The sequence below is a fragment of the Gavia stellata genome, chromosome 11, assembly GCF_030936135.1.
Source record: "Gavia stellata isolate bGavSte3 chromosome 11, bGavSte3.hap2, whole genome shotgun sequence".
Taxonomy (NCBI): Eukaryota; Metazoa; Chordata; class Aves; order Gaviiformes; family Gaviidae; genus Gavia; species Gavia stellata.
The window spans coordinates 12,653,933-12,675,806 of record NC_082604.1 but is presented as its reverse complement, the minus strand read 5'-3'; the positions used below and the strand labels follow the sequence as shown (position 1 = coordinate 12,675,806).

Here is a 21,874-nt window from a genome sequence, read left to right as displayed (position 1 = left end):
GCTCCTATAATATGTATGGGTATAAGGTAAATGCTTAGCTGGCTATTTCAGTCCTTTGTAAATATACGAATATGGAGAAGAGCCAGCAGAGGATGAGGATGGATGGCCTACTGTACACTATCATTACCCCACAGAGTTTAGCTTGACCTAGAGTGTAAAAAGAATAATTTACAAGGAATTCACCGTCCATCAGGAAAAACAGTTATTTCCAGCTTCCTTATTCCATGTAAGAGTGAAATTTAAAAAACAAAACCTAAACAAAACTCTTAATATAAGTTTTTAAGTCTGCCTTATTTTGGACATTTTGGGTGGCTGTAATAAACATCAGAACTGAAAAGCAGTCACAATCACTCATTGCTGTTGAAGATGGATATTGTCCACCTTTATCTTCCAAGCAACAATAGAAAATCAGCCTAATTTTATAATTGGGCTTTAAAACCATAAACATGAATAGTTTAATAGAAGACAAAATGCTCCAAAACTACTGCTAAAATATTTAATCTAAACACTTTACGTAAAGCGAAAAATACTGTTTGCACTAAATTATTAGCTCCGCATCATACAACTTCACCAGTACTATCCTGAAAGTGATTAATGCTCATATCTGATTAAATAATTTGTTCATTTACCAATGAAAAACAGAATAATAGAAGACTCCTTATAACACCTTGTGGCTTTAGGTCCATCTCCTTAACCTGATCATTCTGTCATTACAGAGTTTAAAAAATTAATTATGTTTTAATGGACATACTGGTGAGTCTTGTAAGATGTCCAGAGAAAAAACAATGCTGTATGAGACAGGTAGAAGGACATTATTAAGAAGAGTAAATCAATACAGTAATATTTAACTCTGCTTTGCCCAATGGATATTGCAGTGAAAATATGTGTAACTGAGGGTGATAAAATACAATAAGTTAAACAACCTAACCAGCAAGACCACTCTCCCTCCTAATTACATTACATCAATAGAAAGACTTAATATGTTCACCAATTAAAGCAAGTCTCCAACTGTGCTAGGCTAGTGAGCAGGCAAGCTTTTATTGCTGATATACAGTCATTTCTTAAATATTCTTTTACTTTCTGACTGGCTACTCAGGGACAATGTCCCACCTGTCCTCTAATTAAGTAGGATCAGTACTGTTACTTGTATGTATTTGTGCCTCCTGCCATTTATAACAGGTTTCTATTAAAAAAAAATCAGCACTCTAAACTTTTAGATAGTAATCAATAAACACAAGTGTACGTAAATATGGATGTTAATATTTGCAAAAGAAAAGCAGTTCTTGTAAGGTAGCAGCAATTTAAAGAGAAGACTGGTTTATCTGAATTAAATTACCATCTTCACAGTTCACTGTTATTTCTTATTCTTGATATACAGAAATTCAAATGTAATAAAACTCTTCAGTTTATTGAAGTACATAGAATACATTTGAGTTAAAATTAGAACATTTATAATGCACTTAAAACTTAAGACCTACTTAAATTACTTTTAGAGTAAATATCAAGGCAGTGAGGAATAGTCACATAATGCTGTTAAGGTACAACACATGTATGAACTGCAGACCTGCATGTTTCTTTGGAAAGATCTAGAAAGTCATAATGCCTCTCTAGCCTTTATAGCTTGCAGAACATAACAAACCAACTGTGCTTCTTCCATTGCAACTGTTTTCTTTAACAAACGTCCAGTGGTCTTGATTAAAAACTCCACAAACCTTTTCATAACTATTACAATTTATAGCTCATTTCCTACTGTCCTAGAGAAAGATGGATTCAGGAACGGTTGTGTGATTTGAAGTTTTTAATCATACAGAGAGATGGAAGTACCGAAGAAAATAGAGTTGATTATTATGATTGCTTTGACCTTTTTTTTTCTTTCCTTTTTTTTAAATAAAGCTTTTATTTTTCTGCTTGATTTTGAACATTTGCAATTGTTACTTTGCTATAATTCGCCAAAGGAGATTATTTTCAGTCTTGATTTGGTTAATATGCAAGAATGTGAAGAGTATTCATGAGCAAATGCCCCCTCGCAGAATGAACTACACTGGTTTCAAGGAGTGGGGGGGAATACTTGTGTACCTCAAAATTGCTGGCAGGTTTTGACCTGCTCCACTGGATAAGAAGGTAAAATGGACTATCAACAGGTTGCAGTTAATGAAGCCTTCATTTATTTAGGGTTCCCAGAAGTCTTTGAAGGAAAACTTTCTAGGAGTAAGAACAAAAAATGAACCACATCTGGTTGCAACAGTGCAAGAGTTCACCAAACTGAAATTAAACTAAATCCATACACTGATGCCATTCCATATGTCAGACACGCACAATATGAAATCAGACAGGTACTAGTTGCTGCCTGGTATGTCTGTCAAATTGGATGCTTTTTGCTCTTCTTCTGGCAAATTATAATCTTTTTTTCCAAATTTAAAGTAGGGCTTACAACACCTGTGCTTCACTTGACAATTGGTACAAAATTCTGTTTGCATTGGCTATAGTACAGGAAGTTATACAAGTTACTATTTTGTCTACACTGCTAGGGTCACATCTGTACAGGATAGTAGTTTCCTTCTCATGTCCACTTATGAGAAGAAATAAACCATCAGTTCTCTCTGGCATTGTCCATTTTTCAATCTTTCTATGGGATGTCCAGTTCAGATATACCAAAGAGTCTGAAGTGCAAAACCTAATGTACTGTGCTAAAGAAACTGTTCTACAAGAGAAAGAAGTTCTCTCAGACCAGCAGGCTGAAATTTTGGACAATAATGTGTACTTGAAAGTTTGTACAGATTCTTCTCAGGACCACAATAGTCATCATGCAAGCCCACACACTTCCCTCCCCTATGTCTGCCTTGATTTTGGAGAAAAAAAAATTGATTACTATTAATAGCAAGAAAAGCTAAAACAATTTAGTTAGCAAACAAAAATAAAACAGTGACTGCAAAGACAATATAAAGACAATGGCCTATGGAAAGAAAGATGACTTCCTGGTGTCAATGCAAACAGTTTTGTGAGTTGTTATTAACAAATATTTCAAGTGCATGGAGAAAAAGAGAAAAGAAATGTCACAATTCCAAAATTTCATATGTAGCAACTATGAAGCTGTTCATTTTTCCCCCACTTGACTCATACTCAGAAACATCAACCCACTTCAGCTAAGGGATTAGCTCTGCATGTGTGTGTGTATGACTACCAAAGGCTTCCACTTAAAGTATCTGAAGAACATTTTAGTAAAATACAGGAGGAAGATGAACTAAAAAGCTTGGAAAAAATAGTTATCTTTTCCATTGTGGAATACAGTAGTTGTATTTGAGCAAGAAATCTGCTGCCTTGACATGGTCTCTTCCCTTCCTCTCAGTTACATACCTGGTTTATTCCTATATTAGTATCTTTGCTCATTGGTTTTCCCAGAGCTTGCAGGGGAAAAAAAAAACAAATAACAAGGAAAAAAATAAGGAAGAAAAAAAAAAGCTAAAGATCTTTATCACAGATGTTTATAGCACACATACTTTGGAGGCTAACTTCTAGGAGGCTAACCTTTATACAGACTTGTGCACACAGATCAGAGGAAACAATACAAGAGCAGAAGAGTGAGAGACAATGCGGAAGGGAGGGGGGTATGCGCTGAGAGGAAAGCAACACTATCAGAGGGAATAAAAAATTACTCTTGAGGATCAGAGTCTTCAATTATGAGCATGATACTTGCCATTTATTAACGTGATTAAACAGGCAGACCTAGGTAAGACAGTCACAAAGAAATTATTCCACTATTTAACAGAACAAAGGATGCTAGCTAAGTACAAGACATAACATTCCTTTCTAGATGGGTAAGACACTGACAGGTTTCATTTGAAAACATTTCTTTTAGTTTCATCTTCCTTACGTCAGTTTCAAGGTCTCCTTGTTACAATTTCAGGTCTAGTCTATGCTTTGAATTTCTTTCTTTTTTTTTTTTTCTCTGTTTTTTGTGGGTTTTTTTCCCCTTCATTAGAGTAAAAAACCAAACAACAGAACAGTCAGACACCCTGCTATGTGTATAAAAGTCCTAAAGTATAGCAGTGTTACAACAGAAAGTCCTTTTCTAGGGAATCTGCGTCTTCTTTACCAGGGTATGTGCATATATCTGGCAATCCTTTTTATTACTCAGTACCACAAGTAGCTTGTTCTCGGAAAAGTTTTTTTTCCTATCTGTTTCTTCAAACACTAATTTTGTCCAGTCCAATTTTAATTACTTGTTTTACATTAGACTTAACACTTATTACCTGTAGGTTTCAGTCTCATTTTAAACTGCATAGGAAGGAACAACTGCACAATTCAGCTGTAGCACCAACTTAGTGAATGCTGAAATCTATCCTTTCATTATCAGCTGTCATGATAATTTGATGTGCATGTATATTAAAAACTTACACTGCATTTTTTGTCAGAAGTATCTGCTTGTTCTTTTGATGCTTTCCAGCTACACAGCTTCTCTTGCCTGCAATTCCCATCTGTTGTCATTCCTTTCACTCTATTGTTCACTATCATCCTATTATGTTATTTAGAACTCTAGCTTCAGACACTCTCCTAGGTTTCTGCTTCCACAATATAATTTTGCCTTTTTTGACAAATGATTTTGAACATTTTACTGTGCACTAGCATTTTTTCTTCTAATTAGTACACTCCTCCAGATAATTTGTCTAATTCAGGTTTCATCCAACAAATGACATTTACACTGGTTGCACCCAGTGCAAGATTTTAATCTAATTCAGTGAAGTCCATCCAAATGCTGCAGGCAGTTTTACTTTGGTTTAATTTAGGCTTATTTCCGTTTAACACAAATTGATTTCATTTATACCCAATCAAAATCAAGTAAATCTTTACAATAGGCATCCATAGAACAGTTTAGACCAGCTTTAGCAAGCTTAAAAACAAATTTTAAATTACACTGGCACATCTTTAGATAAGACCTTTCATAGCCTAGCACACCTTGAGATAAAAATCCTGATCCTTTTCTAGCTTTGCTTTCTACTCTTTTTCCTTCTTCCTTCCCTTGAACACATTACTAAGTGCATTTAATTGATTTTTGATAAATGATCAGATTATAAATATATGGTACACCTAGTCAAGTAAATATACCTGATGGTTCTTCATGATGAATGCTGCAGTATATGTGCAAAATGAAATAAGGAAAAATGCTCTTGGTTAAGAAAGGCAACAGAAAAGAAGAAATAATTATTTTCCGAACTTGAAGCAGGAAGAAGGGAAACAAGACAATAGATAGGAAGACAAACTTACCTTTGGTAACACAAAAGTAGAATTACTCTTGAGGTTTCCCAAGACAGAAAGCAACAGGGATAAGGGCTGTACTACCTAAAGTAAGGCAAACAAAGAATATAACTAAAACTTTCTCTGGAAGAACAAGCACTGACAATAATGAACATGTAAACAACAGACACTCAGGTACATTAGGAAACATCTACTTATTTAAGCAGAAGAGAGTGGTGATTGCTGACCTTGAGAAACTATTACACCTTCATGACCTGAAAATCATTCTTGGCAGGTAGAACTAGATGGAGCATGACACCTTTGAAGAAGCCACAAATATTAAAGCCATGCATAAAATTTAAAATAAAATGGGAGCTTAAACATTGCAATTCAGTGTGATTCTGCTGTCTGTATACTAAAGAATAGTTACAAGTGGACACAAACCAGCCTAGACAAAATTAAAAAAAATCATCACTAGGCTACCAGTGATACAGAAAACCACATTAATAGCAAATAATAGTAACAGAGAATTAACTAAAATTATTTTATTATCTTTAACATACCTTAATTGACATTGATATGACAATATTTCAATGCATCTTCAAACAACAGCTCAACCGCTATTGAAAAAGGAATTTTATAAGCCCACATGACAGCACTGAATTATCGTAGGCTTACAAGCAACTGAACTTCACAAGTAATAACCACTTAAGCACTCAATATCAGTTATATCTCTAATGTCAAATTCATAAATGAATGTTTCACAGGGTTAAGCATTTAGTAATTTTTGTGGGGGAAAAAACCCAAAACAACAACCCAAAAACCAAGAGAACTGAGTCTTTTGGGAAGGAAAAAACCACCACTTATATTGCTGCATGTGATGCCTTCTGCAGGGAAACCTTGATCCACCAATAAGGAAAGTCCTGAAATGCCAACATTGTTACTGCAACACATCACATTGCATTTCAGTTGTTAAAAGTCCAAATTTTCCTATGTCAGGTGGGTTCTTATGCTGGATTACCTCTTCAATATTGCAGCACAACCGAAGAATTCCCAAATCTTCCCCAAAACCTGATGGGTAAGATCTAGCAACTGCATACATCCAGAGAAGGTGCATTATGAAAGAAGCGAGAGATACGATCGGGCATCCAAACTACAACACAACATTACAACATTGCTAAACCAATATATTTTAGCTTTGGACAGAAACACCCGACAACAATATTCATGTTTTTCCAGTACAGCATTATTTCCCCAAAGAAACTGCTTCCATTTTCCAAGCAGCTCTACTGTTTACTTAGATACCTGAATTAGAGACAGTGAAAAAGCAAAGGAGATTTCCCTATGTATTTTAGGCTTAACAAACATTCTCCTGATAATAATTGCTTAATACTGTGTGATACCATTACCATGAAAGTATTCAATTATTTTGGAAATACACTTTTTCAGCATAACAGAGCATTTCCTGAGCTGGAACAAAATGGCTTCCTTCTCCTGAAGTCATCAAACTATGCTTGAAATTATTCTAATTTAAGACAACAACAACAAAAAGTTGATACTTTTATGCAATTAAAGTCCTCTATGCAAATAGCTCATAAGAAAACTATAGCTTCTTAAACCGCCTTTAGAGAAATTTGTTTGTTCTTTTGGTTTGTTAACTCAAATTTGGAGAAATCAAATTCTCCATTTGAAGTGTCAAAGAAAAGACTTGAATAGAATTGGTCCGGCTAGGCAATAACTGGTATGGCATCCTTCAGGTTTCAAATGCAAATAAAGTAGTATGACTTTGAAAAAGGTTCATCTCCCACAGATCTTGACTTAAAATCAGACTTAACTTGCAAAAAATTGTTTCGTATAACATGAAGTTAATTTCAGCTTAATTACTACAATAACATCTGTTGTGTTTTTTTTCCCCAATCCATCTGGCTTAAGCACTTCAGATGGCATCTTCTGTCAATCAAATAGGTTATATATCAAGTGTCATCAAGACTTAAAAACAAGCCCAAGATACAAAGGCAACACTTAGTTAACTTTATAGTACCATTTTTCAAAATGAAGGAACTATCCTTGCAGGTTTCAGTAGAGCCTGAAGGTACTTACAACTGAAAAACAACCAGCTCACAACTAGTAAACCAGTCACTTATTCATGTCTCCTAAAATTGAAATCTGATTGACAATGCAAGATTAAGTGCTGTAGGTTCAGAATTTTTACTTACAACCAAAAAAGCCAGAAAAAACTTTATTTTTTAAATGAAAACAATTAATTACGGGATATTTTAAGTTCTCTATATCCAAAATAATACGCTGTACTCAGAATATATTGATTTAATCAGAAACTGATTGAAGATGTAGAAGTGAACACTAAACAGCAGGAGCAATGATGGATAAAGAACAAGAACAGTCATCAGAGCTGTTTGCCTAGTTACTTACACTATTTGCTCATCTAAATATCCTGTATGTATTTGTTAGAGAATCTAGTTGCTGATCTCTGACCAAACACAGAATTCTGCAGTTACATCTTTGATAAAATTCAGTTATCCTGACTGTTATAGGAGCAGATCATATATGGAAAATTGCACAGAATTACATTAGTTTTGTATACATATGATGCCTGCCTTTTACGGGTAAATAGCTAAACATTTTACTAACATGACAAAATCCTCTGATTAGTGCAGCATCCATTAAATGGTGACAGATGCTAGTATTAATTACACGTTGAGTGGATCATATTCCCATTACGTTTCTTTTGTTACCAGACTCATCTTTCTAGTTATCAGCCTGTCCTATAAGCAGATTAAGCAGCAGACTTTTTTTTGGGGGGGGGGCAGGGGAAGGGTGGGTGGTCTATATTCCTTGCTTGACCAAAATGAATGACCAACCTTTTCTACACTACCCCACCATATGGATTCCTCTCTTGCACTTTTCAAAACCTGTACTTATCATCTATTAGACAATTTATAGGAAATTTGATTTTGAAAGGTCATTTGTGTGGCTATCTCAAGTCATCTTATGTTTAATATTGGAAGCCATATGATTTATTGCTTGCTTCGTACAAACAGATAATGTCTGTTGTTGTTTTTGTGACAAACCTTGCCAAATTATAACTGGCATATCAAATATTAATTTGGCATTTCAAGAGTGATTGAAAAAACACGTACCGTGAGAGGTAGATGGAAAGGCATATGTTAAACAAGTTGTAATCCTTGATGTCAGTCTTGAGACAAAAAAGATTCACATTCGATGTAATATTACATGCAGTCACACAAAACAAAAACTGTCCACTGTTCCCATGATTCTAGCAGGATTCCTAGTACATGTTTTATGGCGAAGCATGTTTTTCTATTTAGTATGTTTATCCTGACATGCACACCAACTTCTCCTCCATAACAACTCAAAGCACTCCTGGAGGGGGGGAAAAAAAGGAAAAAAAAAAAAAAAGAAATTGAAAAGTAGAAACGGCAAAGTCATTCATTTAGAAATAATTTCTGCCATAAACCGAAAGGTTATAAATTGAAAGTTGACAGAGGAGGCAAAAGACATTTGAATAATAACTGATCAAAGGATGATCAAGAGTCACTAATGTGATTTTGGTAGAGAATGTTAAATACAATCCTAAAATTTAAATCACATAGAATTTTCCAGAAAACACAGGGAAGTAACAAACTTATTGTTATTAAGAACAAAAGTTCTAATGGGAAGAAATGCAGCAAAAAGATACTAAAGTGACCAGGAATTAGAGAGTCTGTTTCACAAGTGGAGACTGAAAAAACAAAACAAACCCTACCAAGAGGACATGTTTATTAAATACATATAACATTTTTTATATATACACACACGTGTATACAAACATTATAACACTCTTATATACACAGAAGGGCAGTATTCAAGCTAAAAGGTATCCACACACAAAATAAGCTGTAAATTAGTCTGTATAACTGCATTTCTAACCATCAGAGAAGTGATGACCTGGAACAGTTCTGTGTGAAGTAGCAAGGCAAAAAAAGCCTCACTACCTTTGAAACACATCAAGTCCCATTTATGCTATGAAGATCTATTATGTGGCTGGATGAAACAGCAGGGACTAGGACTTTATGACCTGAAGAAGTCTCTTTCAGCCTTATATTTCTGCAGTGGGACTGGTAGATGCCCACACAGGGGAAATATGTGGGATAGTTTCCCTGCATTTGTAAAGTTATGATTGCAGCCTTAAAATAACTACTTGAATAAAAAAAAAATAATCTTTTCACTGGTGGTTCAAAAGATCTCTCCTTGTACATAATCCAGCTGGCTGAACTGTATTAGTGAATACTCACTTATGCATCTGTACCTCTACAGAGTCTACTTTTAAAAGAGTTATTTGCAATGAGCTACACGGCTCTCCCCTTCTCCTTACATTTCCTCCTTGAAGTAGCTTATGCGGAAAGTAGTTGGTAATCTTCCCTTCCTAACTTCTCAATAAAAGTGCATGCTTGCTACTGAGTACTCAGTACCTTTGTTTATAAAGTCCTAATTAACAGCTCTAATTTGGAAATGTAATTGAAAATTAATTTGTATCTGGGATGGAAGCTGTCTCTTGCTGCAAAATGAAAAGTTACCATCAGGGTCTCCTTGTCACATTTTGGACACAAATACATCCACACAGACAAGTGGGTGTATTTCTAGCTATTTTTTTTGTTTTCAACTACTGTTGCATTTGATCGGTTAGAAGAGTTCAAAGTAGCTTCTGCTTTTGTCTGCTTCCAATATCTTGTTTGCCTGCAGCAGGCCTTGCTTTCCTTTTTCCAGGTGTCCTAGTTTCTCTAGATTTGAGTTAAACACAAACAAGCATGCTGAAGTACACCTTGCTATTATTACAACTGACAATATTGAAAGTAATAAAAGTTTTCCAATTTGTTTTTGCAGTAATGAAATAATTCACATACTTAGAGCTGAGGATGTGCATCCCTGTGGTATCACACTCTAGGTACTCTTTCTGTCTCTCTTGTCCTCTTTATTTGACTATTATCTTATAATTAGCTTCAGCAAACTTCTTAGGGTATGCTTAACTCTGCTCTCAGAGACATCCTTTCTTTTAATTTACAGCAATTCCAGTTAATATATTTTTAGTTATACAATATACAATAGTTTGGGCCTACTGCACTGATCTTGAGGCAGTAGCAGACTTCAAAAATGCCTCTTGCAGAACATCCCTAACATACCAGGTTGCATGATGGAAGAAAGATGTCAATTCCCTAGAATGAGGGAAAAAGCTAAACAAAAGCCACAGACATTTCACATGGCTTGTTTGAACACAAAGCCTGCTGCCATGGACTTACTTTTCCACCCAGATACGGCCTCCTTGTCCAACTAAGTTTTTTGCCCTAACAGATTCTTAAGACCTTCTGTATTTGTACAGGATTCCTGGTTCTATGAGAGTTTGACTTGAAAGTCAGCTGATACCTGGAAATCCTGGCCATGACCACAGGTGCATGCACTCTAGAGCTGTATAAGACATGCCCAGTAAATTAGTGACTTCATCCTGAAGGAGCTGAATTTACAGCTCATGTAAAGCCCAAGTAGACCATTCAAAGTAGGGCAACACTCACAGAAACATGGAAGCCTCCATACAAATCCACCATGCAGCCACAAATTCCCTTTTTGTTTTTAAAGAAAAACAAGGGACTACTTTGAAACCACTGACTTCCAACAATGGGACTATTCAAAGTAGCAAATTTCAGCATTCATGTAACTATATGCAAGGTCGGAGGCTTAGACTGTAAGGTCTTTCAGGCAATGACTTATTTATTAGGAGACTGCAAAATAGCATACTAGGAATGTGAACCAACAGCTAGGCCTCCTAGATGCTAACACAGTATGGCTAAATATATTTTACATGATGTATAACTTGGCACATCAGTGATGCGTATACCTTCAATTACTATTATCACACAGATCTCTTCTTAGGAGACTCCATAGCCTGCAGAAAGGCTATCTAGCAACCAGAAGTTTTATGTGTACAGCAGTTAAAACTGCAGAGATTACTTACGTGAGGTTAGTTGTTTTCAGCAATAGTGAATTCAAACATAATTGAATTGGGAAGTTTTGCTGGAATCAGATATGTCAGCTTCAGAGGATTTACTGATATATTCAAATACATATGTTCACTGCATCATATTCAAATGATCTTATCGTCATAAAATCAAGATGAAGTTTTTCAAATAATCCAAACCAGTTCTTTTTCAATGACACTAACTTCCTGGTAATGCTTTTGTACAATAAACATTTACAGAAAAATTTTAACTTACTTCCACTGACGGTTGCCAAGCTTTTTGTACAGTTTATGTTAACGGACTTTGGTTTGTTTTAAGGATATATTTGGGCAGCTGAAAACAAAACCAAAAATAGATATCTGAAGTGTTTGACAGGAAACCTATATGAGAACCAAAAAGCTGAAGATACTAATAACAAGGAACATCTTATTTTTATTATCTGAGTGCAAAAATGAATGGTAAAACCCCCATAACACTCAATTACATATTCCATGAACAAGCACGGCACTGATATGATTCCCATGAGGTCAATGGGACAGGCCCATTACAAGACTTCAGCTACAGAAAAGCACGTATTTCCCAGCTGTTGTTCAAAAAAATCTCTTCCAGGATATTTAGCATTGCTTATGTCCCTGATAGGAAAACCAGTTAACACACACAGCCATAAGACAGGACACTTAAACATCTTCAGGTACCATATGGAAAATATACAGTCTTCCCATTCCCAGATGGGCAGTTTAATTTCATTTTCCTGGAATGAGATGTTAAGACTATTGTTTCCCCCTGCCTTAAAGTCTAGTTACTCTGAGAGTGCAGCTAAACTGGTCTTTCCTTAGGGGAAATAATGTGATGTTAATTAAGGATTTTTTATTTATTTACTTTGAATGTTAGTATCTCATTTATTTGTGAGGCATTTCTAAGAGCAGACTTAAGTTTGTTTTAAGGTTACAAAATCACAGGTGTGTACATATTTTTCCCCAAGGCTACTAACTCACCGTTTTGAAGGATCTTTTTTCCCCTCCCTTCCTCTGGTCCTTACCCAAAGCCCCTTCCCACAGGCTTAGGATACTCTAGGTAGAATGACTCTCCCACATACCGAGCCTCCTCGTCCAGATGCACTTTCACCTGTGCTAGGAAACAACCCTTTTTGGTAGCAAACCCTTACCTGCTTCCCAGCTACTTACCGACACCACATCCCAAGGCTGCAGCCAGGCGTTCGCGGCCCTCAAGAGACCAAACCAGCAGCACTTACTGGTGGCGCCTCCCGGGCCGCTACCTGGCGGCGTTAATAGGCGACCCCCGCCCTTCCCCGGCAAGGCGCTGCGAGCCCCTGCGTTCCTCACCAGCCCTTCCCCAAGGACGGGCCCTCACGAAAGCCGCTGCTGCCTCAGGAGCCGGGGGCAGGCCCCAGCTGCCTTCCTTCCCAGGCGGAGGAAGGAGCGGCGACCACGGCGTGAGGGGAAGAGATCGGCGGGGCAGCCGCCGCTCCCCGCCCGCGGGCAGCCCGGCACCCACCTCCTGCGGGGTGACGAGGGGCTGGCAGAAGTCCTTGCCGGGGGCCGGGGCCTGCCCGCGCGACTCGAACACCTCCTCCCGCAGCAGCGACGCCATTATGGGACGCTGGCAGGCGGTGTCTATGGCAACCAGGAAGAGGCGGACATCACGCGGGGTCACCGCGAGCCCAGCCCCCTCTTAAAGGAGCAGGGCCGGTAGTAACGCGGTGGCCGGGCAGGGTCTTTGCCCCCGCCGCCGGCAGAGCCCCGCCGCTCCGCCGGCTCCACCCCCTCCCGCGCCCCCCTCCCGCACCCGAGGGGAGACGCTCGCGCGGACCCAGGGGTGACGACCCCGGCGGAGGGATACTGACTGCCGAACGCCGACCCCGCCGAGCGCAGGGAGCGGGGTGCGCACACGGCCGCAGCGGGGGCTGCGAGGGGGGCGGCAGCCGGGGCAGGGGCCGCCCGTCGGTCCAGGGGGCGCGCAGGCCCCGGCGGGGCCCCGGCGCCGGGAGAAAGTAGTCCCCCAGCCTCCTCCTCGCGCCGCTGGAAGGGGTTCGGCGGCGGAGGCGGCGGACGAGGCGCTGTTCGTTGGTGCTGCGGCTTCAGCTGATAATTGAAGGGAAGAGAGGCGGCTGCTGCCGGGAGGAGGGGAGGCACGGAGTGTCTGTGGAGGCCGCATCGGGACAAACTAGGTACCTGGGGCCCCTCCGCTCTTTCAGGGGGAGGCGGGCGCGGGGTGCCGTGGCGCTGGGCCCCCTCGGCAGCCTCTGGGCCGGGCGGCCGGGCCTGTTGTGTCATCCCCGGCATTAGCCGAGCTGCCCTTCCTGGCGGCCTGGGGCAGGGGGAGGGGAGCAGCGCCATCCCGGAGCATTGTTGCGGATGGCGGTTGGGGGGGGGAATAGACGGGGCCGACATGACGCCGCGCTGGTGAGAGAGTGTGTGTGTGGGGGCTCGGAGGTGTGTAATGGGGCGAGGGGAGGGGACGGGACCCTCGCTGAGGAGGGAAGGGGTGGAAACGGAGCTGACAAAATGGCCAGGCAGTCATCGGAGCTCTCTCTGGGGACATCCACTCTCGCCCCGGTACCGGGCAGGGCTGCTGCCCGCCGCCTCGCCTCGCCCGGGCTGCGCGGCGGGGGGGCGGGGGGGAGCGCGGCCTCCCCTCTCCGGGCCCTGGGTAGCTGCTGATACAAAAGGGCAGTGTCAGTGTTGACACTGCCGTACCGATTTGTATGCCCTTCCCCGTCTTCTTCCTCCCTCCCCCACTTCGGTTGGCCCCCTTTTCCCTCATGGCTCGCTCTTTCTTTCCTTTTTTTTTCTTTTTTCTTCTTTTTTTTTCTGAAGGAGCTATCGAGTATCTTAAAGGAAAAAATAGCAACTCCTCTCCCCCCCCCGCCCGGCTCGATAAAAATGCTAAATAATCGGCCGACGTCCATATTTCACAAGCTTTTGGGGGGTGGAGGAAGAAGGTGGGAAGAGAATGGAGGCGCCTGTAGGGTCGGAGTTACAGTGCTGGCTCCCCACAAGAGGGGTTCTTTTCGCAGTTAATGTTTTAGAGCTGATGTTTTTCTTGCTTTCAGTCAAGAAGCAAGTTGCCTGGTCCTCGCTTTTGCTTGCATAATGCGTCGTACTTGGAGGCTGATCAAACGCTGGGTTCTGCCTTTCCTGCCTGGCTCTTCCTCCTTCCCTTCCCCGGCGGGCTGGGGGGGCTGGGGAGCGGGAGAAGTTTTGAGGTGCTGGTGGCACTGACGCCAGCCGCCTCCTGGTTACTGCTCTGGTTATCTGGGGCTGGGAAACAAACCGATACCGGGGCTTTCGCCAGACCTGTAGGCCCGTCTTCCTGCTGTTCAACTTTTTTATTGTTCCCCCGTCCCCCCCCTTCCTAGTGCACGGGCTTTCTCGACAGCCAGGGGTTTTCACGGAACGGGAGTCCGAAAGTCTAGACTGTGAACCGGAAAATAATAGGGGAAAGAATGGAAAGTTATGTCAAGGGCTTTGGGGGAAAAACATCGACGTATCGAACAAAGGTCCTGCCTGTATTGGAGAGAGAGGCCTGCATGTGAGGCCTGATTGTGTCGCATTTACACATGGGGAAGAAATGAGTGCTTGGTACTGGCCTAAATTTATTCTGTAAGTCTGGCATGCAACTTGAGAACATTTTTAGAATGTGTGCAGTTTGTTTTGAGGGTGGTTTTATTATGTGTAGCAATCCAATAATAATTTTAATTTGAAATATTTTTTTTCCCAAAAGAGTGTTTAGGTTTTTTTTCCCTTTCTGTGTTGTTCAGAAGAAATGATACTGATCCAGAGGTTCTAACACCATAACGCAAAACTTTACTCAAACAGGATAACTTCCATGGTTTATGTATTTTGTGTGTTATGAATATTGAGCTTCCTGGTGCTTTAAAGACTGTCAGAAAGAAGAGCTGAGTAGTTACCACCTGACAAGTATGAAGTACATCCTTCATAATGGGAAAGAAGAGGAATTCTAATGACTTAAGCTTGTAAAATTAATTTAAATTTTTCTTAAGGGAACTGTCACTGTGGATATACTTTCTTTGTAAGACTTTAAAAGCTAGCAAGCATTGCTGTGATTACTTCTGTTTATCTCTGGTACATTCTTTTCTTTCCTGTTCTCTCTCTTCCCTCCCACCCCCAAGACTAGACTTCTGATTGTACAGGGGTGTTTTTTGGTATTTGATTTATGCTCAAATAGATTTGTGAGGTTTTAAAGTTTTCAATATGCTAAAAGTTTTAAAACATATGTATATTATGTATATAAAAATGTGTAATGAACATGAAAACAGTACTTGAAAAATAACTGTATATCTTTCTATTGTTTGGTAGCCTATTCAGTAAATATTGATAGGAATTAAATGTATTTATGAAAATATTAGTATTTCAGCTTTTGCAGGTAATATTTTAACAATTAATGTTATATTTGAACTAAGCAGTTTAAAAGCAGTGTTCTGGTGAGTAAAAACTGTAACTAATAGTTTTCAGAAACTTACATGGTTTTTAACTTGTAATAGTTTCTATACTTGTAAAATGTAGCTGATTGTGAATGGCTCAGTTCTGTTATATACACTGGTTTTGATCTTAAAATGGAAGGGTATTTTTAGTTTTTATTGTTTGGTGTATCCTGTTGTGGTAGAAATATAGGTAATCTGATTATTTTTTTTCCCCACTTCTAGGGTTTCTTTGAAAAAATTGGGAGTAGTAAGCTTGAACTGACAACTTTAAGTCTGAATGTTCTTCAGTCTCCAGATGGCTCCATAGGTAGGAGCCTAAACAGGTCTTAGCTGTTAGTAGAAAAATTGTAGGTCATCCACAGTGTGGCATTACTACTTAGTAATATAGCAGATCTACTTCAGCAGGAGTGCCGACCTGTTGAGTAAGAGGCTTAGGAAAATGGAGTCTTTTGATGTCTTGCAAAAGTTATTCAGGCCAAAGTGACCATTAGAGAAACAACCTGTATCTTCCCCATAAATGAATAATCAGAACTGTAATTTTCAATCAGGAATCATTCACAAGTTCATTTTTTTATTTTCATTTTTATATTGCACTTTGACTGTTTGTCTTCAAATCCAGAATGCAAATATTATAGAAAAAAAATTGTAATGAAAACTTCTTATAAAATCATTCCTAAATTTGAGGCCCAAAGCTATAAGCAACAAAGACACTGTAGTCTGTCTGCAGCAGTTTAGCAAAAACGTAATACAGTTGACTTAAATGTCATGAACAAAGCCGTGACGAATTGTTGTGTGGGTCCTTACAGCACTGATAAGTACAGTTATTTACTTTGAGACAATCCAGGAAGGTAACCTGACTAAATTCCTTTTGTTTCTAGGCAATGAAGCCGAAGCGTGAGTAGGAAAGTTATTGTTTGACTAACCTACATGTTTGTATTTAATTTGCAGTGTAAGTGAATCTCAGAACTATCTTGTGTTAATCTTATATTTATAGGCCATGCTATATTTTCTAATAAGCTAATCAGTAAGCATCATGTAGAATACTTCTGATCATGGGTCTGTCTTCTGTCATACTGAGACTAAATTACTGTGACGAAGTATAATCAAATCCCAAAGTCATATGACATGGTGTACTATCACATTGCCAAAACTTAACCTGGAATGTTTCTGGGATCTCCCATTGGCTTGTTGGATGATCTGTGTCCTGTTCATCACCTGTGAGGTTCATAACACTCCCTATAAAACACTTCGTGGACTCTATGACATTCTTAATAGTGGAAACTTTTCCTCTAGCTGTCACTGCCCCATTCAGTACTGACTCTGAAGGCAGTAGTACATCTGAATTTTTTGGTAGGGTAACTGATTACTTTGGGTCAGTGAGTTTATTTTTCTGAAGAAGTAATACTTACTTTGAATTTGCTATTAATACTTTAATCTATATACAGTATCATAGCAGATTTATGGCAGTATATGAACCAACTTGTTGCTGAGCATTTTCATAGCTAAGTTTTAATTTGGGACATGAGATTGGTAACTGCAAAACAGTCACATTAACGCTTTCTTTTTTCCCTCCTGATATTTTTTTCAATTTACGTGAAATAATGTGTTTCTCAAGGAGCAAAACTATTTTCGGACTTCTTACTGGTGATCAAGTATTGCAAAATGCTTGTATGTAGCTGCTTGTTTCAGGATGTCTTTTTTAACAAAATTATTAACTTTAAAACATGAATTCAGCAATCATCTGTAAATAGAAAATTTTTAGCTACACATGATAGCAAGCGTACAGTCAGTGTGAAAGACAGCACTAAGTCAGCTGGCTTCTCCACTGCATGCTTTCAGATACCAGTGATGGTTACTTTAGTGCAAAGGTTAGTTTTGAAGAGCAGTTGTTCTCCTAATTCTGCCATGCGATAAAATTTTTCTCATAAAGTTGTTAAAATCTAGCTATGTAAATGTGCAGTCATATTCTCCTTTAATTCTGTCTGGCAGCCAGGGTTCGAGCGCACATAACCAATCTGTTTACTCTCACTGTCTATAATAAGGCTTGTCTTGCAATGTACTGACTGTTGCCAGTCTTACTTGACTCATGAACATAGTCAGTACAAATATGGTAGAAAACTGCCATGTATAAGAGCAATAGATAGTCAACTTTTGAAGTGAAGACTTCTACATAGGAAAAACTGAAAAATCAGGTGTGCATCAACAAAGTTAATCGCAGTGATCTAATACTGGACTTCAATATTGAAGATGTGTGAGAAGTGCTAGCAATGGTGTTCAAGCCATAGTTGTCTTCAGTTGCTCCAAAAAAGCCTCTCTTGTCATGAATCATAGACTAAGCCAGTTTGGAAAGGACCTCTGGAGGTCGCTTGGCCCTGCTCACCACTTGACGTTATCTACTCTTGAATAAATAGTTTTTCATTGATCACTTCGCTGATAAAATAGTTCCATCTTCTTGAGTGATAAGAAATGAAAAAAACCAACAACAAATCTACAAAGGTATGTGTGGAGAGGAAACGGGAAGGATTCTATAATGTGTAGCAGTACAATGCTGTCTTATTGAGCAGGGGGAAATCAGTTTCTCCATGTTTTCTGAACGGATTGGTCTGCTTTGTGATGGTGTCCACAATAAAATGCACATGCTGAACTGCAAAGACTTGACCTTCTTAAAAGGTATGAAAGGGTCTGAGTCATATCCTGGAATGTAAACCTTGAGTTGTAGGGAGCAATTTGGTACTTCAAAATGGAAGCTGAGGTCCCTGGTACTTCCTGAACAAGAAGGCTGCTTTTAAGATCTGAAAGGCAGGGTATATTTCGTGTTTAGTCTGCTTTCAGAGTAACTTGTTACTGACAACCCTTGTTTTATTGCATAACATCCACGTAAGTAAACTTAGCAAATAGTTGCCCTTCTTTATGCTAGACTTTTGTAAAGGTAGAAATGAAAGAATATATACATGTTCTTTATTTTTGGATGTACATGTGTTATTTGGGGACAAAGGTGTCAAACTTTCAGAAGGCTGTCTAGTCATGAGATGGGTATTAGACTCAGTATCAGCAATGTGCATCTCCTTCAGATTTGTGGCTGACTACTGTTGTGTGTTTAAAGCATGGTTAGTATAAATTGTTATTAATGCAGAGCAGTGGCTGTAATGAAGTATTTTTACTTAGACTTTTAGGGATAGTTCCTAAAGGTAAAAAGATTAGGAAAAATAGGCCTGGGACAAACCTTCATAGGTCATCTAGTACATACTTATGCTCCAAGGTAACCAGATCTACTCTTATGATATTTTTGCTTTTAGAAAGCATGTGTGCTGTTTTGTTCTTCCTCATCTTTCTCCATGTCTACCTTCTGTCTTATTTGCCTTGCTATAAGCTTGTTATGGTTTGTCTTATCCACTCTGGGTAGGGGAAAGGATCTTCTCTCTGTACTGTGGGCTTTTATGTGCTTGAAGTCTATTCCGTACCTCCTCTCTTAGTCCAAGACTGCTTAGAGGTAAAAGTAGAAGTACAGGTAAATAAATGTGAAAATCAAAAATACACTTTTATGTAGTATCTTCTAAGTTGAAAATACAAATTTTTTTAGAAGCAGTGTAAATGAGTTGAGGCACAAAAAAAAAGATGTAAACAATGCATACTAACCCTAGTGATGGTGGACTTCAACATCCCCCACCCCAAAGAGAGGGAGAAAGAAAAACACACACACTCCCTCTCCCAAACAATGGAGGGACTTGTGTTAAATGTCCTTGATTCTGGTACAATGATTAGATGCTTACTTTAACTCCTGGAGTTAGTGAGGAGAAGCTGCCTTTACATCATATATCTTTGTGGAATATGAATCTGTGGTAGATGTCTATTTTTGGACAAGATAATATTGTAAGATGTGGTTAACATCAGGGCTAGAAGATGGCATCTTATCCGTGTTAATAATGTTCTGTGTCTTCTAATGTCAACCCCCTTATGTAATTAGCTTATTCAGTGTAGAGAGTGTCCCTTCCTGGAAGGTGTGTGCAGTGTAACTGAACCTTCTGATCACAGGTGCGATGTGGCTATGCATTTAAAGAGAACTAATGAAAACAGTAACTGAAGGTGCATATTGATAGGCTGTATGCTGAATACAAACTTGTAGCTCTTCCTTCCTTAGAGAGTGAATGTTCTCTTCCTCTTTATTTTGAGGCTATACTCCATTATACTCAAGTTACTGACTGGGAACTGTAATTTCTCCTTAAAATTTCACTTATTTTGACTTTTGCAGTTGTTTCAGGTATAATACCTTGATGAACTCATCCATCGTAAAGGGGTGATGGGAAGGTGGGAAGTCACGAACAAGAGCGTGCAGATAGTCATAGTCTGTGTGAATAAGCCTGAGTGAATAGCACCGGCGAAGAAGCTGCACAGTTAGGTAGCTAGGTTTCAGATCTTTAAGTAACACCAGTAATAAAAATAAATGGATTCAAGTAATGGAAGGGGCAGGAATACCGTTGGTGTACATAAAAATGCAACTTGATTTGAAGTTAATGAGTCTGGAGAAAACACCATTTCAACTGTATGTCATTTAAAGAAAGTGATGGAAGCTGCATGACTTCAGCAAACTTTAAGCCAGGAGTCCAAGTGTTAAAAGTTGTGCTTTAAAAACCTGCTACAGTCTATTCCACAATGTTTTTCATGTTTATGTAATGACAATGTGTGTTGCCATATCCTACTCTGGTAGCATTTTGCCTGATTTATTTAGCAGATAGCTTTCTACAATAAAACACTGGTAATAAAAATGAAGACCTGCATTATACTGTAAGATTATGAATTAAAGAAGTTAGTTTCATTCCTTTACTTAGTTGCAAAAAGCTTGGCAGAAGAACAAATATTTTTTTTTCCAAAAATAAGATAGCAAATATGCTTTCTTCAAATTTATTGTATGACAACTTTTAAGTTGATATAGTTCTGCTGCATACTCCTTATTTCTCATTTACCTCAAGTATTTGCAGACTTGCAACTGAACACAGCCATGTATTATACTAGACTCTTGACAACAGGATTCCAGCTCAAAACTTTCATAAGCACTTTGTAACTAGAATTGGAAGACGCATTGTTAAGAGAAGTGCCGTTGCACACCTCAATCTGCAAATTTAAATACTCTATGGAGAGAGTGGAAACAGCTCCCTTCACAGGTTAACTGTGAAGAGGAAAGATGAATTTTGTGGAATTCAGTATATGAAGGAACAATGCTGCTTAAATGCCTTTCATTAATGTTTAAGTACTTGAGTGCTATGGTCGCAGTAGTAAGGATGGGAATTTTCTTCTTTTTTTAATAGTTTGGGGGTTCTTGACATACTGTTGAAACCAAACTGCAGTTGGAACAGAATGGGCATTGAAGGTTCTGATTTAACTGTGCTGTGTGCGGATGAACTCAAGTAAGCTAGAACCTGAGAACTATATATTTGGAAACTTGAGCTAAATACAAATGTCGTAACGAATTAATTTTTGAGAGCACACTTAAAATAAATGTGAAGTTGCCTATGAGACTCCACTGAAGTGACAAGCAAAGTCATCTCAATCTGTCACTTTAAAAATACCATGCAACGAACACACTTATTGCTATATTTTCTTGCTTCCAGAGGTTGTCTGGAGTTAAGTATATTCCCTGGGTGCATCAGGCTTTTTCTTCTGTCACACTTAACCAAAAGCTGCTAAAACTATTCTTATAGTTTTAAATAAAATAGATTCCTGTTAGGTAACTTAAGTCAATGGATAAACAATGTACTTCTATCATTTATTTTTCAAAACTCTTTACGTCATGTATTTTGCTCAGATGAAGCCTGAGTTTCTAGCAGATTGAGATCTTGCACTTAAATTCTAACTATGCTCCTGCTGGCAACACCTGTAGTGTCACCAGAACCACTCTGTCAACTCCCTTGACTTGTTCTCAGCAGTCTGGCTGTTCTGAACTAGTATTGCTTCTGTTTGTGATCTCTGTTTTGTTGTTGCAGTTTCACAGCCACTTGAAATTACTGCTATTAATGCAATTAATTTTAACCTTGTTTTAGTGGTGTGGGGGCATTTTAAAAACTTAAATCAGAAGTAAGCCAAGTAGGTTGCTGTGCATAGCAGAATTGCTTAATGTATTTTCATCTAAAAGCTGTTCCCTTTGACTAAGAAA

At 38.9% G+C, this 21,874-nt stretch overlaps 1 protein-coding gene across 1 annotated transcript in view; it reads left to right on the top strand.

The window, feature by feature from the left end:
• The first annotated feature begins 13,421 nt into the window (after nucleotides 1-13,421).
• The window catches only part of TRIP12 (thyroid hormone receptor interactor 12), an 81,745-nt gene continuing 73,292 nt past the window's right edge, over nucleotides 13,422-21,874 (top strand). The window contains exon 1 of the mRNA XM_059822794.1: nucleotides 13,422-13,449. The gene's annotated coding sequence lies outside the window, so the exon portion shown is untranslated. The remainder of the gene's footprint in view (nucleotides 13,450-21,874) is intronic.